Below are 12,968 nucleotides of genomic sequence, written 5' to 3' on the forward strand. Positions count from 1 at the left end.
CTGGACTTTTATTATATTCGTACACTGCAGCCCGTTAGTAGCATGCACTCATTTACTTTCTAATATTTCACAAATCCATACATCGACCGAGTTTATGACGTCAGAGACAACGGATCGTATCCCTCACACAGACCACGCCCTCTCAGCAATGCCGACCCCGCCTAACCGGGCCCACTCAATAAAAGCCCGCCCACCTTCTTACACTGACCGTGCCCCCTCAACGATGCTCTCCCCATCTGACCACGCCCACTTAATGACCCGCCCACCTGCTTACACTGACCACGCCCCCTCAACAGTGCTCTCCCCACCTGGCCGCGCCCACATTAAGACCCGCCCACCTCCTTACACTGACCACGCCCCCTCAACAATGCTCTCCCCACCTGGCCGCGCCCACATTAAGACCCGCCCACCTCCTTACACTGACCACGCCCCCTCAACAATGCTCTCCCCACCTGGCCACGCCCACTTATTAAAAGTCCACCCACCTCCTCACTCCTGAAGAAGGGCTTATGCCCGAAACGTCGATTCTCCTGTTCCTTGGATGATGCCTGCCCTGCTGCGCTTTTCCAGCAACACATTTTTCAGCACCGCCTTACACTGACCACGCTCCCTCAACAATGCCCTCCTCATCTGACCACGACCACTCAGTTAAAGCCCGCCCACGTCCTTACACTGACCACGCCAACACAACAACAAAACCCTCTTCCACAATGACCACGGTGAAAGTGAGGACTGCAGATGCTGGAGATCAGGGTCAAGGTCAGAGTGATGCTGGAAAGGCACAGCAGGTCAGGTAGTATCCGAGGAGCAGGCCAATCGCCCAAAACGTTGATTTTCCTGCTCCTCAGAAGCTGCCTGACCTGCTGTGCTTTTCTAGCACCACTCTAATCTCTATAATGGACATGCTTACCAGCCCCCTTAACCAAGATTGCTCACCCACACTGAACAACGGTCCCCTGCAAGAATTCAAACGAATTCTTGCCAAAGTCCGCGCTTGTGATTGCTTGCTCTGCCCATTAATCACAATAACCACACCCTCTTCTGCAGGCCCACCACCCTCCCCCACCAAAATCCGAAACAACTGCAAATGCGACAGATGGGTACCGCGAGGCGTGGATTATTTTATTTCCTTCTCCAATTGTATTTTGATTTAATCCCTACCCTCACCTTCACTTCTTTGATCACGTAGGCACTGCTTCTAAACACTGCTTGTCACTAGCCACTGTTGTGGAAAAAATATAGAGAATCACCAGGAGACGCAGAGAGTTCCTCAAGAAGTAGGTCTTTTATTTGCAAACAAAAAACTGTGACACTGAGAAATCAGATTCTTGAATGCCCACGAACCTCAGGGTCTGTGGAGTTTTTTTTATTATGTTTCTGTTAGCTTATCAACATGTCCAACTATATTAATCAAAATACCTCACTCTAGCTACACAATAAACCAGTGATGTTAGTTCCCATTATCTCTTTAGTTGTATATTCTACTTAATGTTATTCTAATGTCACAGTTAGATATTTATTGCTAACTCTGCTAGTGATCTTCAATTCTAGGCTAACCTGTCATGAGAGATATTTAGCTATTCCATCTATTACAATTGTCTCCTGTCTCAAGCTGACTCTACTAACTATTAATTAGATATTTTAATATCATGTCCCAATATTTATTGTCCCAATCCTGTCATAATAACACTTAACAGAGAAACTCGCTTTGTTACTTGTGTTATCTCATCCCACCATAGTGACCTTTCAGCCTACCTTCTTATCCCATTCTACCTTCCGCAGACCACAGATTGTCAGTGGTCTTCATGCTTTAACCCTTCCCATGCTTTCATGTTCTTTATTTTCCATACCACTCAGGTGTTTTTTTTCTTCTTGGTGGTGGAATATGAATAAAGTTTTCTGCACTTGTTTTTCAATGTCTTGCACCACACGCACTACATGGGTGCTGGGGAGAAATAAGCACTTCTGCTATTAGACGGTAGTGTGAGGTTTTCAATATATAAACAGGGGATTTACAATCTCCTCGTCCAGAGGACTGACTCCAAACTGGATGCCCCAGCTGATGTACTTTGTGCACGTAAATAAAGAATGTCAGGATAACAGCCTCAGTGCTAAAAAAAAGAACTGCAGACGCTGGAAATCAGACCCAAAAATAAAAATTGGTGGAAAAACTCATTGAGGATCAGAGTTAATGTTTCCAATTCAGTGACTTTCTTCTGAACTGTTCCCTAGAGTCAGAGATGTACAGCATAAAAACAGACCCTTGGGTCGAACTTGTCCATTCTGACCACATACTCTAAACTAATCCAGTCCCTGGATGTAGGTTTGCTCACTGAGCTGAAAGATTCCATTTCAGATGTTTCATCACCATCTAGGTAACATCATTAGTGAGCCTCCGGATGAAGCACTGGTGGTATGGTCCACTTTCTATTTATATGTTTAGGTTTCCTTGGGTTGGTGATGCCATTTCCTGTGGTGATGTCATTTCCTGTTCTTTTTTCAGGGATAAAAAAGTGGTAAATGGGATCCAAGTCAATGTGTCTGTTGATAGAGTTCTGGTTGGAATACCATGCTTCTAGGAATTTTTGTGCGTCACTTTTTGGTTTGTCCTAGGATGGATGTGTTGTCCCAGTTGAAGTGGTATCCTTCCTCATCTGTATGTAAGGATACTAGTGAGAGTGGATGTTCATGTATCTTGATGGCTAGTTTTCTGCCTGTTTGCCCAATGTAGTGTTACAGTTATTACAAGGTATTTTGAAAATGACATTAGTTTTGCTCCTTTTTTGTATAGGGTCTTTCAAGTTCATTAGCTGCTGTTTTAGCGCGTTGGTGGGTTTGTGGGCTACCACGAAGCCAAGAGGTTCTGAGTAGTCTGGCAGTCATTTCCGAGATGTCTTTGATGTAGAGGAGCGTGACTAGAGTGTCTGGACGTATTTTATCTGCTTGTTTGGGTTTATGGCTGGGAAATCAGCACACTGTGTTCATTGCGTAGGTGATTCGCCTCTGCTCTGCGTAGTTCCTCTGTGTTGCAGCGTGTGGTGGCTCATTGAAATAATATTTTAATGCAGCTTTGTTTGTGGGTGTAGGGATGATTGTTTCTGTAGTTCAGTATTTGGTCAGTATGTGTTGTTTTCCTGGTTTGAAGTTCTCCATTGGCTGTTTGCTCTACTGCAACATCAAGGAATGGTAGTTTGTTGTGATTTTCCACCTCTTTAGCGAACTTTATGCCAGTAAGGGTATTATTGATGGTCTTGAAGCTTTCCTCTAATTTGTTTCATTTAGTGATGACAAAAATGTTATCCATGGGTTTGCCCGAAACGTCGATTTCGAAGCTACTTGGATACTGCCTGAACTGCTGTGTTCTTCCAGCACCACTAATCCAGAATCTGGTTTCCAGCATCTGCAGTCATTGTTTTAACCCAACGAACACAGTTCACTATTAATGGCCCACATTCACAGCTCTTGATTCTCCAGGGTCGACCCAACTGCTGTTCTATCTGTTAGCTCCATTTCCAACTATCATTTATTCAATTCCCCTCCTCAACACCTCATCTTCAACATATACCAATGATTCCCTTCCTACAATCAGTTCTGAAAAAAGGTTAGCTCTGCTTTGTCTCCATAGATACTGCCAGGCGTGCTGAGGTTTTTCCCAGCAATTTCTGTTTTTGTTTCTGATGAAAAGACCTGGTGTGTCTGGGGGGAGGGGGGAAGACAATGGAGCAGGTCCTCAGGCCCAAAAATTATTGAACTCAATAAATCTCCAGCTTCTCAAGTGGAAAAAAGATGCTGAACTTCACACACATACGCAGATTCTACCAGAGCTACAGAGATTCTCCCAGCAATTTTCATTTTTGCTCGACCACAATTTGCTCACTTCCCCTTTCTTTGTGCTTGCAACACCCATTAAAGCAGGTCCCAAACACAGCTACATCCCTTGCACAGTTTTGGCCACGCCCCACTTATAACCCCGCCCCTTTTACCCGCTCCCTGCGTCACCACCCGATTCTTCTCGCTTCCTTCCATCCGTCATCCTCTCCTGAGTCCAGCCACGCCCTTCCCCGGGATTCAGGCCCCGCCCATCCTCGTCACTTTCCCACCCTGTTCAATACGTACAGCTTCAGGCTCCGCCCCTTACCTCAGGCTGCGCCCTCAAGGGGCCTGCCGGAGTGTAGAAGTCTTTTCAAATTTGGAGGTCAGTTAACCGGCGAGAAGGACAAGGTAACTGACTCGCCCCTTCCTGTATTCAATTTAAATTGGTAACACTTCAAGTGTTCAAGTGCACTTCAAGGGATCCAAATATCAAATGGATCCCTTCAAAATATATGTCCAGATTTTTAAACATTGGTCTTTTTTTCCCTTTTATGAATAATATCTGATCTATCCTTGATTATTATAGCTCATTTAAATGTATTCTGACCTGGTTTGTTAATTTTCCGGGAGAAAGTGAGGACTGCAGATGCTGGAGATCAGAGCTGAAAATGTGTTGCTGGAAAAGCGCAGCAGGTCAGGCAGCATCCAAGGAGCAGGAGAATCGACGTTTCGGCCATAAGCCCTTCTTCAGGAATGAGGAAGGTGTGTCCAGCAGGCTAAGATAAAAGATAGGGACTTGGGGGAGGGGTGTTGGAAATGCGATAGGTGGAAGGAGGTCAAGGTGAGGGTGATAGGCTGGAGTGGGGTGAGGGCGGAGAGGTCCGGAAGAAGATTGCAGGTTAGGAAGGTGGTGCTGAGTTCGAGGGATTTGACTGAGACAAGGTGGGGGGAGGGGAAATGAGGAAACTGGAGAAATCTGAGTTCATCCCTTGTGGTTGGAGGGTTCCTAGGCGGAAGATGAGGCGCTCTTCCTCCAACTGTCGTGTTGCTATGGTCTGGCGATGGAGGAGTCCAAGGACCTGCATGTCCTTGGTGGAGTGGGAGGGGGAGTTGAAGTGTTGAGCTACGGGGTGGTTGGGTTGGTTGGTCCGGGTGTCCCAGAGGTGTTCACTGAAACGTTCCACAAGTAGGCGGCCTGTCTCCCCAATATAGAGGAGGCCACATCGGGTGCAGCGGATGCAATAGATGATGTGTGGAGGTGCAGGTGAATTTGTGGCGGATATGGAAGTATCCCTTGGGGCCTTGGAGGGAAGTAAGGGGGGAGGTGTGAGCGCAAGTTTTGCATTTCTTGCGGTTGCAGGGGAAGGTGCCGGGAGTGGAGGTAGGGTTGGTGGGGGGTGTGGACCTGATGAGGGAGTCACGGAGGGAGTGGTCGGATTAACCTGTTCAGAGATGTTATGATACACCCCTGGAAACAAGTGGGTCTTGAACTTGGGCTTCCTGGCGCACTACAATTGCGCCTAAAGAGCCCTTCTTTCCTAAGCCTTTTTATACGCACACTCAGGCCTGGTTTATGAGTGCTGATTTAAATCTATTCCATTTAGGTTTATAAATGTTGAAATCCACCCTATTGTTTATTAACATTGGGCTAAATCAAACATATCTTAGGTATCAATCTTAAAGAATTCGGTTTCCTTTCTTTACCATTTATTTGTTTGTTAGTCTATACTTTTCAGAATCCTACCATTTATTCCCAAACATCCTGTACACTAATTCACATTTGTGCAGGTTGAATTCTATTAGCTACTTGTGTGCCGGTCTAAACTGCAATACTAATCAGAATTGTTATTATTCTTTTAATAATAGAGGCAAGTAAAATTGAGGCACTAGAGATTGGACAATTATTTGGATAAAAATACTGTGCAAGGGTATGGGATAAATGCAGAAGATTGGCATTAAGTACTGCTGTAGGGACCTGGGTTTAGTTACAGCCTTAGATGACTGACTGGACATTCTTCCCGTGTCTGTAGGTTTCCTTTGGGAGCCCTTGTTTCCTCCCACAGTCCAGGGATGTGCAAGTTTGGTGGATTAGCCATGGGAAATGCAGGGTAATGGGGCTTGGTCAAACAGGTTAATCTGGGTGGGATGCTCTTTGGTGTGGACTCGATGGGCTGAATGGAGATTCTATAATTCTATAAGAGCCAGTGCGCACAAGATTGGCCAAATGGCCTCTTTGTGCACCCTAAGACTTCTGTAATTCTGTAACTATTTGCAGTCCGTAGTTTTCTTCATTTAATATTTTTAAGGCAAGAGGTTGATAGTTTCTTTTCAGATAAGGAAATCAAAGGTTATTGGCAGGAATGTGGAATTCAGAACACGAACAGATTAGCCAAGGTCTTATACAATGGAGGGTAGGGTTAAAAGTGGAAATAATAGTAAGAAGGCAAAATTAAAGACTTTTAAGTTGAATGTGCATTGTGTTCTGAACAAAATAGATAAATTAACTGCACGAATACAGGTTAATGTGTATGATCTTACAGCAATTACAGTGACAGAGTTATAAGGAGATTAAATCTGGTAAGTAAATATTCTGGGGTTTAAGACTTTTCAAAAGAACATGCATGATCGAAAATGTTTGGGGGTAGCATCCAGAGGTAACTGAGAGATTGTTGTCTCCTTTGTTTTCACAGACTCATAGAGTCATAGAGATGTACAGCATGGAAACAGACCCTTTGGTCCAACTTGTCCATGCCAACCAGATAGCCCAACCCAATCTAGTTCCACCTGCCAGCACCCGGCCGACATCCCTCCAAATACTTCCTATCCATATACCCATCCAGATGCCTTTTAAATGTTGCTATTGTACTAGCCTCCACCACTTCCTCTGGCAGCTTGTTCCATACACATACCGCCCTCTGCGTGAAAAAATTGCCCCTTAGGACTCTTTTATATCTTTCCCCTCTCACCCCTCTGGTTCTGGACTCCCCCACCTCAGGGAAACGACCTTGTCTATTTATCCTATCCATGTCCTCATAATTTTGTAAACCTCTATAAGTTACCCTTCAGCCTCCGACGCTCCAGGGAAAACAGCCCCAGCCTGTTCAGTCTCTCCCTATAGCTCAAATCCTCCAACCCTGGCAACATCCTTGTAAATCCTTTCTGAACCCTTTCAAGTTTTACAACATCTTTCCGTTAGGAAGGAGACCAGAATTGCATGCAATATTCCAACAGTGGTCTAATCAATGTCCTGTACAATCGCAATATGACCTCCCAACTCCTGTACTCAATACTCTGACCAATAAAGGCAAGCATGCCAAACGTCTTCTTCACTATCCTACATACCTATGACTCCATTTTCAAGGAGCTTTGAACCTGCACTCCAAGGTCTCTTTCTTCAGCAACACTCCTGAGGACCTTACTATTAAGTGTATAAGTCCTGCTAAGATTTGCTTTCCCAAAATGCAGCACCTCGCATTTATCTGAGTTAAACTCCATCTGCCACTTCTCAGCCCATTGGCCCATCTGAACAAGGTCCTGTTGTAATCTGAGGTAAACTTCTTCACTGTCCACCACACCTCCAATTTTTGTGACATCTGCAAACTTACTAACTATACCTCTTATGCTCACATCCAAATCATTTATATAAATGACAAAAAGTAGAGGGCCCAGCACCGATCCTTGTGGCACTCCACTGGTCACAGGCCTCCAGTCTGGAAAACACCCCTCCACCACAACCCTCTGTCTTCTACCTTTGAGCCAGTTCTGTATCCAAATGGCAAGTTCTCCCTGTATTCCGTGAGATCTAACCTTGCTAACCTTGTCGAATGCCTTACTGAAATCCATACATATCACACCTATTGCTCTGCCCTCATCAATCCTCTTCGTTACTACTTCAAAAAACTCAATCAAGTTTGTGAAACATGATTTCCCACGCACAAAGCCATGTTGACTACCCCTAATCAGTCCTTACCTTTCCAAAGACATACATCCTGTCCCTCAGGATTCCCTCCAACAACTTGCCCACCAGCGATGTGAAGCTCTCTGGGCTATAGTTCCCTGGCTTGTCCTTACCACCCTTCTTAAACAGTGGCACCACGTTAGCCAACCTCCAATCTTCCGGCATCTCCCCTGTGACTATCGATGATACAAATATCTCAGTAAGAGGCGCAGCAATCACTACCCTAGCTTCCCACAGAGTTCTAGGGTACACCTGATCAGGTACTGGGGATTTATACTTTTATGCATTTCAAGACATCCAGCACTTCCTCCTCTGTAATATGGACATTTTGCAAGATGTCACCATCTATTTCCCTACATTCTATATCTTCCATCTCCTTTTCCACAGTAAGTACTGATGCAAAATACTCATTTAGTATTTCCCCATTTTCTGCGGCTCCACACAAAGGCCGCCTTGCTGACATTTGATGGGCCCTATTCTCTCCGTAGTCACCTTTTTGTCCTTAATGTATTTGTAAAAACCCTTTGGATTTTCCTTAACTCTATTTGCCAAAGCTATCCCATGTCTCATTTTTGCCCTCTTGATTTCCCTCTTAAGTATACTCCTACTCTTCTAAGGATTCACTCGATCTGTCCTGTCTATACCTGACATATGCTTCCTTCTTTCTCTTAACCAAACCCTCAATTTCTTTAGTCATCCAGCATTCCTTATACCCACTATCCTTTCCTTTCAACCTAACAGGAATATACTTTCTCTGGACTCTCGTTATCTCATTTCTGAAGGCTTCCCATTTTCCAACTGTCCATTTCCCTGTGAACATCTGCCCCCAATCAGCTTTTGAAAGTTCTGTCAGAATTGGCCTTTCTCTAATTTAGAACTTCAACTTTCAGATCTGGTCTATCCTTTTCCATCACTCTTTTAAATTTAATAGAATTATGGTTGCTGGTCCCAAAGTGCTCCACCACTGACACCTCAGTCACCTGCCCTACCTTATTTCCCAAGAGTAGGTCAAGTTTTGCACCTTCTCTAGTAGGTACATCCACAAAGTTTTATGGAGACCTGCCTCATACCTGCTATACCTGACTCTGCCTTGCGAGCTGAGCAGTTCTCCATCCATCGCGTGGACTGCACAATGTTCTCAGGTTCTGCCTCCTATCAACACCTCTTGGTGCTCAGATGCAGCAACACTGATCAGCTACTGCTGTTTAAACCTAGAATGTCTTACAGCAAAATGGAATCCCTATTTCTTGCCGTGCCAGTTCACTTCCACCATCCTGACAGCAGTTGACATGTTGTTACAACATGGGATAAACTCTAGGTTGGTTTTGATGTTGTGCTGTGCAAACTTCTTATAGACAGGTATCTTTCAGAGAGCTGTTCAACTAGCAGTCTATATTTGTGTATTCCTTGGCAGTTCTCCTTCTAACTGTTCAAAATGTCTGGTTTTATGCACCAAAACATCAGATTGTTTCATTGGTTTTAATACTATCAAAATATTAAATTCAAATTTGATTGGATTTTGGTATCTTGGGTCATAATTTAAACTGATTGGCCGAATTTGATGTTGTTTTTCGTTTCATGGCAACTCATCTGCAGGTATTTGTTTCAACCACGTGTTACATTTTTACTTTGTTCAGGACTCTCTGTGCTTTGTCAGTCCTTGCTAGTTTTTCAACTCTCTTAAAGGTACAGTACACCTCTACACCTTCATAACAGTACCACCACAGCAGAAGTGAAGAATGCTCTGGATGAAATTTGCACTGCCACAAATGCTCTGGAGACAAAATTCCCTGAGGCTTTATTCAACTTGACTGGTGACTTTAACCAGGCCAACCTCGAGAAGGTGCTACCAAAGTACCAGCAACATAGCCCTGCCACACCAGATTATCGAACATCCTTAACCACTGCTACACACCCAACAAAGACACCTGCCAATCTATACCCCACACGCACTTTGAAAATCAGATCACAATGCTATGTTCTTCTTCCCAGCTTACAAGCGGAAGTTGAAACGAGAGGACCACCTCACGGAAAGTAGTACAATACTGGTCCGAGGCAGCGGAAGAGCTCCTCTCGGACTGCTCAGAATCAGTGAATTTGACCATATTCAAGAATTCAGCAGACAACCTAGGCGAGTATGTCACCAACATCACGGACTACTTTTGCAAGTCCACAGAGGACTGTGTACCGAAGAAGTCAATTCATGTGTTCCCCAATTGGAAACCTTGGATGAACCGGGATATCCAGTACCTACTGAAGACCAGGCATACAGCATTCAAGTTGGACGACCCAGAACTAGAAAGGAAGTCCACTTATGACTTCTGCAAAGTCATTGAAGATGCCAAAAGGCAGGACTGGATAAGTTAAAGGCCCAAACTAACCTTACAGATATCTGCTGCCTTTGGCAAGGCCTACGCAACATAATGGAATGCAAAATGAAGCAGAACAAAATAGCAGATAGATACATCTCTCTCTAGAGCACTCAATGCTTTTTATGTTTGGTTTGAGCAGAATGCCGGTGGTGTGGTGTCATTTGACCCAGACGCACCTGTTCCCTCTCACTGCTGCAGACATCAGATCAGTCTTTCTGCAAGTAAGCCCAAGGAAAGAAACTGGCCCAGATGGAGTCCTGGCCGTGCACTCTAACCCTATGACATCTTTAACCCCTCCTTGCTACAGTCGGAAGACCCTACCTGCTTCAAGAAGACCACCATCATCCCAGTACCAATGACTACCGTCCAATGGCTCTGACTTCCAGAATCATGAACTGCTTGAAGAGGTTAGTCATGATCCACATCAACTCCACCCTCCCTGCCTGCCTTAATCCCTTGCAATTTACCTCCTGCGGAAACAGCTCCGCAGCAGATGCCAATTCCCTCGTCCTACATTCATCCCTGGAACATCTGGATAACAAGTACACCTACATCAGGCTGCTACACATTGCCTTCAACACTATATTCCCCACCAGACTAATCCCAAAACCCCCTGAGAGTCAGTTCCTGGCTCTGCCCACTGCAACTGGATACGCAGCTTCCTGACCACAGACCACAATCAGTGAAGATAGACAACAGCACCTCCTCCATGATAATCATCAACACTGGTGCCCCGTATAACGATGTGTACTCAGTTCCCTACTGTAGTTACTGTATACACAATTGTGTAGCCAAATTTTATATGAATGTCATCTATAGGTTTGTTGATGGTACAAACAATGGTGAGTCAGAATACAGGAAGGAGATAGAATGATTGCAATGTCAGCAAAACCAAAGAGCTGATCTTTGACTTCAGGAAGAAAGGAGGAGGACACGTCCCTCTGTACAACAATGGAGCTGAGGTGGAGAGGGTCGAGAGCATCAAGTTCCTAGGAGTGATGACAATCGACAATCAACAATCTGTCCTGGATCTCCCGTGTAGATGCAGCGGTCAAGAAGGTACAACACCTCTTGTTCCTCAGGAAGCTTAAGAAATTTGGCATGTCCATAACGATGCTCACCAAATTTTATAGATGCACCATAGAAAGCATTCTATCTGGGTGCATAATGGCTTGGTACGGCAACTGCTCCGCCCAGGACCATCAGAAACTACAGGACGTTGTGTTCAAAGCCCAGGCCATCACGGAAGACAAGCTCCCATTGATGGACTCCATCTACACTTTTCGTTTCCGCAGAAAGATTGCTAACATCATCAAGTACCCCTTCCACTTTGATAATATTCTCTTCTAACCTCTTCCGTCAGGCTTAAGATGCAGAAGCTTGAACACATGCACCAACAGGTTCAAGAACAGCTTCTATGCAGAATGGATGTCTCTAATTTCAAATCTTGCTTTTGTGCACCTCTTGTGCAGTCATAGTGTCATCGAGTAATACTGTGGAAATAGGCCCGTCCGCCCAAACTGGTCCATGCTGACCAAAATGCCCACTCTGCTAGTCCCATTTGGTTCATATCCCTCTAAACCCTTCCCATCCATGTACCTATCCAAATGTTTTTTTAATGTTGCTATTGGACCTGCCTCAAACACTTCCTTTGGCAGCCCATTCCATCTATGCACCAGTCTCTATGTGAAAAAGTTGCCCTTCAGGCTATTCCTAAATCTTTCCCCTCTCACCTTAAAACTATGGCCTATAGTTTTCAATTCCCCATCCCTGGGAAAAAGACTATATGCATTCATCATAGCTATGCTGTCATGATTTTATACACTTCAATAAGGTCACCCCTCACTCTCCTACATTCCAATGAATAAAGTCCTATCCTGACCAACTTCTCCATATAGCTTAGGCCAACTAGTCCTGACAACATCCTCATAAATCATCTTTGCATTCTTTCCAGTTTAATTATGTCTTTCCTATAACAGGGTGACCAAAACTGTAAACAATACTCCACGTTGGCCTCACTAATGACTTATATAACTGTAACATAACAACCTACTCCTAATCTCATACCTCGACCAATGATGCTAATTGCCATCTTCACCACCCTATCTACCTGTGATGCCGCTTTCAACAAATTATGTACCTGTACAGCTAGATCCCTCTGTTCCACTCCTAAGGACCTTAACATTTACTGTCTTACCTTGGTTTGATGTTCCATAGTGCAACATCTTAGGCTTAGCTGTATTGAATTGCATTTGCCGATCCTCAGCCCACTTCCTCAACCGATCAAGAGCCGTCTGTAATTTTTGATAATCTTCCTCGCTATCAATGATACCTCCTAATTTTGTATCATCTGCAAACTTTCTGATCATGCCTTGTACATTCACATCCAGATCATTTATGTAAATTACAAATAACAAAGCTCTCAGCACTGACCCGTGTGGCACACCACTAGTCACGGGCCTCCAATTCGAGAAACAACCTTCAACCATCACCATCTGCTTCCTACCATTGAAGCCAGTTAGCTAGCTCTTGCCGGATCCCGTGCGACCTAAGCTTCATGATTAGCTTGCCATTTTGGACCTTGTCAAAGGCCTTACTAACGTCCATATGGACAACATTCATTGTCCTACGTTACCTTTTTGAAAAACTCTAAAAGATTTGTCAGGCATGACTTCCTGCACACAAATCCATGCTGACTATCCCTAATCAGACCATGACTATCCAAATGTTGTTATCTTTTATGCCTTGCTCTGCCTAAGTACCGTATGATCTATGTCCTTGATTGCTATGATCTACCTGTATTGCTGTCAAAATGAAACTTTTCA

The sequence above is a fragment of the Chiloscyllium punctatum genome, chromosome 8 (genome assembly GCF_047496795.1).
Source record: "Chiloscyllium punctatum isolate Juve2018m chromosome 8, sChiPun1.3, whole genome shotgun sequence".
Lineage (NCBI taxonomy): Eukaryota > Metazoa > Chordata > Chondrichthyes > Orectolobiformes > Hemiscylliidae > Chiloscyllium > Chiloscyllium punctatum.